Source organism: Camelus bactrianus, chromosome 5 (assembly GCF_048773025.1).
Source record: "Camelus bactrianus isolate YW-2024 breed Bactrian camel chromosome 5, ASM4877302v1, whole genome shotgun sequence".
Taxonomy (NCBI): Eukaryota; Metazoa; Chordata; class Mammalia; order Artiodactyla; family Camelidae; genus Camelus; species Camelus bactrianus.
The window spans coordinates 88,236,049-88,242,063 of NC_133543.1; positions in this window are offsets into that span (position 1 = coordinate 88,236,049).

Here is a 6,015-nt window from a genome sequence, read left to right on the forward strand (position 1 = left end):
TTCTCTGTGCCCAGTGCTATGCGAGGCCCTCCAGCATAGGTGTGTGGGAGTCTCTACACCACCTGACTGGTGCCTCTCTGACCCACCCCATACTTCACCGGTGCCTTTAGGGGATCTGTAGGAGGTGGACCCTTCTTGTGGGGTTTGGGGGTCTCCAGGAAGCCTGACCAAGCTGTCCCCCTCCCCTGTGCCAACCCACCCCTGCAATCCTCTGCCTTGCCCCCTGCTGGCTGGGGGTTAGCTCCCAGGACATCTGCCTTCCAGCTCTGACTCCTTTATCTGGAACCCCTCCCCCAAATGTAGAGTCTGGAGGTTAAGGCCTTGGGCTCTCCCCAGGGCCTAAAGGTTAAGGGGACCCACGTACCAGTGCCAAGGGGGATGTCAAGTAGAGATGCCATTGCCCCTTCCTCCAGGAGAGCTGGGGGTGTGAGGGAGGACAAGGTTGGTCTGAATCGGGTGACCCTCCCATTTAAGTGCCTTCTCTGTTACGGAGAGCCCCACAGTGTGATAACTAAAGAGAAAGCCAGACCCCCCCTTTATCCTGACTCTGTGATTATTTGAGGGTGGTGTTGAAGTGCGAGGAGTTCCATGAAACCACATACCCTCCTTCAGCAAACCATTCGGGGATCGTTGTGGAGTGAGGGGCTGCCCTAACTCCCCTGGGGCTTCAATTGTGAAAGTTCAAGTTTAACAGCACAGCTTTGGATGGATCTGAGTGCATCCGGCTTTACTATTTAAATTCTTTTACCGCTCTTAGCCTCAGTTATCTGATCTGCAAAATGGAGACAGGCTCTCTTTGCAGAATTGATTAAATCCCTGCACAGGGAGGACTCAGTAATATTAGCTCAAAGCCAGGCGTCCCTAGGAGAGGCCCCTGGAAGGTATTTGGAGACGGGAGGGGCGTGGTCTCCGCCCCGGAGAGGCTGGGGCGCTCGGGAGGCCCCGGAGGGTGGAGGTGCGGAGCGGGGCGAGTGAGGGGGAAGTCAAGTTCAGCTCTTAACGGAAGAACTTTGGACAAGGCTGTCCCGGACCGCCAAGGCGTCGCGGGCTGCTTTGTGTCTGGGCCGGCCAGCAAGCTGAGGCTTCAGGGGTTCCGGGGAGGATGGGTGGGGACGCGGCCTCGGTCTAGTTCACCTCTGCACCGCCTACCCCCGCCCGCCCAGACAGCGGCCTCTCACTGTCCGCCGGCCGCGCCCTTGCACGAGCCTCCGGCCCACTTCCTGCCCCCGCCCCGCCGACCCTGGCAGCACTTCCTTTGCAAAACTGGGCAGCCCCAGGCCCTGGCAGGAAGTGCCCTCCTGGCCCGACCTCCCTCCCCTGCTTCCCACGGTGGCCGCTAGAGGCCTCTCTGTCCTCTCAGTCGCCTGGGCTCCCCAGAACCGGGCCTCCCCAGCCCGCACCCTGGGCGCACACACTTTTCCCCCTCCTCCACCCCCGGGGGAGGGAAAGATGAGGGCCAGCTTCCTTCACCCCTCCTGCGGTGAGCAGCTTCTGGCTCCCCCTAATAAACACACCGCGGAGAAGGGAGATCTGCCCCTCCTAAAGACTGATCCCTGTCACCCCAGCTCCACGTCCCCTATCCCTCCCATCCCCTCATCCCTGTACCTTATGAATCCAGCCTCAAGGCTGCCTCCTGGTGTCCCCGATGCTGATCTGCCCCCCAAGACTCTGAGTGGATCTGCAGTGTGTGTGATTCTACCCCCCCTCCCCCTCCCCACTACTTTTCCCTGGTAGAAGAGTGCGGGGAAGCATCCGCCTGGGAGAACCCGCAGTACCTCGCTGGATGCTGTCAGTTCCAGTTCCAGTCTGAGCTGAAGCCGAGAGCCTTTGGCAGGGTAAATACCCAGCCCTCCCAGCCTCTGCCCTCGCCCTCCTAAGGGTCCTGCTGGATTTCCTGCTCTCCATGCAAATACTAGTCCCCGCAGATTTGCATCCCAGAGGCCCAGACACACCAGGGAGTCACCAGGGCTCCCAACTTTGAGTGAGACTGTAGCCAGCGTCCCCTACCCACACAAACCCACTTCACCCACAGAGTTCAATGCAACCACATGTATCAGTGCTTACTGTGTGCTAGGCACGGTGCCAGGACCTAGGGACACGCCGTGACTAGGCCAGGCTTCTGCTCTCAAGGAACTCACACTCTAGTGTGGAGAAAGACACTTGAGCAGACTATCTAAAACCTGAAATGCTGCAAATGCAATGCAAAAGATAACACGGGGTTGGAGGTGGAGGAGGGAAGAAGACACCTAACCCCCCTACTCCCGAGGGACTGCCATGGCAGAGATTAGAAATGCTTCCTGTAGGAGTGAAGCTCAGAGGAGTTTGAGAAGGAGGCGAGGTTCAGGTGAAAGTGGTCTGTGTGAGGAGGTACACCAGGAAAGGAAGCCAGAGCCTCTGGGGACCACTGTAGGGAGTGTGGGAAGTGACAGTCTGGGAATTGTGCGGGAGTGGGGAAGGATGGGAAATGACGCTGCAGAAAGCTGGAGCGAGATAAGGCAGATCTGTAGCCAGACGAAGGGAGTGGGTGCCACTGAGTGACACTAGGGGACGCTGAGCAGGAGGAGCGTACTCAAACCTGGCAACCGCACACTGAAAGCCAAATCAGGGGTATGGGGACATAAGACCCTCCCTATGAAGAGGCTGTAACCATGGTCCCTAAGACAGCGGATGAAGATCTGAACTGGGGCAGAGGCAGAGTGAAGAGAGAAGGTTAAAGCAATGGAAGTGACATAGGAGATAAACTGGACGGGAAGCTGTGGCTGGTTGGCTCCCAGAGCAGGGGTGGAGGAAGGAAGGAAGGAAGGGGACCTAACTTCTGGCTTTGGAGATGTCAGCTGTGCCCAGGTCTCTGAGCCTGGTGTGGGCAGATGTTCACTATTTGCTTGTTACACACACAGAACACCTGATACAGTGCCGCTGGCAGGAGTGTAAACTGGTGCAACCTCTTCCGAGAATGATTTGACAACATCTATCGAAAGTATTTTTAAATTTGAACCCAGGACCTCATGCATGCTAAGCATGCACTCTACCGCTTGAGCTATCCCCAACCCCTGCAGTTGCAGTTTTAGGAATTTATGTGGTAGATAAAATGTATATGCATATAACCTTGTATGCACATGGGTATTAACTTGTTGGTACTAGCAAAGCACTGAAGTAACCTCAGTGTCCATCCATAAGGGACTGGTTAAATAAATGTTGCTGTATTTATACCAGGGAATACTATGCAGTGATGAAAAACAATGAGGTGGAAATATCCAAGCAGATATAGAATGATCTCCAAAAAAAAAACCAGTCAATGAAGCAAAGCAAGATTCATAACAATAGTGGTAGTATATTCCCACTAAGGAGAATTCCCACTAAAAATAAACACAATATGTACTTTTGTATGCTCCAGTAGGGTACACAAGAAATGGGAATTGTGGCTAATTGTGGGGAGCAGGGCTGGGGGACTGCGTGGGATTCATCTAAGATGGCAGGGACACATTATATATCTGTTTATATATTGAATTATTTTACCAGGTACATTTATTAATTTTTTAGAATAAAAATCAGCTTAAAGTATAAACAGTCAGTTTTCTAAATATAGTCTACAAGACACTGCCCTTGACTCAGGTAAGTCAACATCATAGAAAAAATTTGGAGGACTATTCTAGATTTAAAAGATACTGAAGACATAACAATCAAAGAAAATGCATTATCTTGATTTGATCAAGAATCAATGAAGCCAGCCGTTAACAATCCTCCCTCCTGGGGACAACTGAAGAAATTTGACCTTGGCCTGGATAGAAGGTGATACCAGAAATAATTGTTAACACTGTCAGGTGTGAAAATCGTATTACAGTTATGAAGGAGACTGTTCTTATACTTAGGAGCTATGTGACAAATTATTTTCAGCTGAAGTGTCATGATCTGCAACTAACTTCCAAATAGGTATATATGGCAAATGCTAATTCTTGAGTCCATAGATGTTTATTAGTATACTACTGTACTATTATTTATACTTTTTTATATGTTTGACATTTATCATAATAAAGAAATTGGAAATAAACTTTAAAAACATGTTCTCCCCTAAAATCCTGAGGCTAAGTTAAAAGGCAAGCAGCAAGCTGAAGAAAAGTGCACCGTAAATGATGGGCAGTCTACCAACCTTGATACATTAAATAAACAACCCCAACAAATTAATTAAAAATTCACAAAGGAAGACATATCCCATAAGTTTATTTTAAAATGGTCTGTCTCACTGGTAATCAAAGAAATATAAACCAACACAATGACAATTTTCTTTTGAACATTCAAACTGACAGAAATTTTTTTAAAAGCTGCATTCCAGTGCTAGGGAGAGTGTGGAGAAAGAGGCAGACTCCTGTACTGTAGGCGGGATTATAAATTAATGCGACTTTTCTGGAAGGCAATTTGCCTATTCACATCTTTGATCCAGCAATCTGACTTTTAGAAGTTTATCCTAAAGAAATAAAAATGAATGCAATCCAGTGGCAAAGATTTAGCAGTAGGAATACTTACCACAACATTCTTTATAGCATCAAATAATCGGATGTAAGTTGAAAGTCCAATAATGAGCTATTGGTTACATAAACTATGCTATCTATCTAATGGATTACCATGAGTGTAATAGCTCAGTGGTAGAGTGCGTGCTTAGCATGCATGAGGTACAGGGTTCAAACCCCAGTACTTCCATTAAAATAAATAAACAAACAAATAAAACCTAATTACCACTCCCCCCCCAAAAGACAAAAAAATAACAAAAAATGAAGTTGCAAAATAGCATACAACATGTCACAGTAGAAACGATATATATGTTGGGGGAGGGTATAGCTCAGTATGGTATGGTAGAGTGCATGCATGCACGAGGTCCTGGGTTCAATCCCCAGTACCTCCATTAAAAAATAAATGAATAAACCTAATTACCTCCCCCCCAAAAGTATATGTATGTGGATAGATAGATGATAGGTAGGTAGGTACTATACACATACAGAACACACAGCATATGTACTGAACAATAACTTGAAAGAAATACTTCAGGATAAATTACTCAGATTTATCTCCATGGTGGAATTACAGATGAGTTTTTTCTTTCCTTTTTGCCTGCCTGTATAATTGAACAAACATATACTTTTTATTCACAAAAAGCATGTTTTTTTAAAAAAACCAAATAGCACCTGCAGTGTTTTTACTCCTCCTACCAGACTGTGCTCAAGCTCACTCATAAAGCATCTGCACATACATGCATACGTATGCACACATATGTACATTTTTTTCTCTAGAACTCTTGGGAAGGAGAAGCGGCTAGCCTCACCCAGCACCCTTCATCTCATCTACCTAAGGACCACAGTTCAGAAGTGACAGGAGAATTTCTGCAGAGGTGAAGGTTGAGGGGCAGCTGCCCAGGGTGCTGAGTTTGTGGGCAAAGCCGACTTCTGGATGAGACCCACACCTAAGAGGGCTGCGCTCCTTTCTGGTCCTGAATGAGAAACCCCCTAGGATCAGGGTTCAGTGGTGGAAGCCTTGGCTTGGGAGAGAGCGCAGAGCAGGGTCCAAAGGCACCGGTTTATGGCAGCTCATAAAAACTCCAGGTGGAGGCAGCGCCTCTGAAGTGAAGGGACAAGAAAAGCACTGTGCCCTCTCTGAGCGAGTGACCTCTAGGGACACCAGAGTCCCATCTGTCCTGGAGGAGCCCTAAGTCTGAACCCCTGGCCCTGCATCCCTGGGTCCAATGGTCCCCCACCCCGGGAGCCATTCCTCTAGGGGAGAAGGGAGGACCGTGGAGCCAGCTCCTCTGAGTTGGTAGGCTCCAGGTGCTGTTCACCTGCTGCGAAGGCCTGGGTCCTGGGCAGAAATGCATCCCATCCCTGGGCATTTGCCGGGGAGCCAAGGGTGGGACACATGGGCTCTGGCTGTCAGGCTGTCACTGGGCTCCTGGCTCCCAGGGACCTGGCGGACACCTGCCTCCCCACCCCCTCACCTATTCTCTCTCTCTCTCTCTGGGGCCCTATCTTC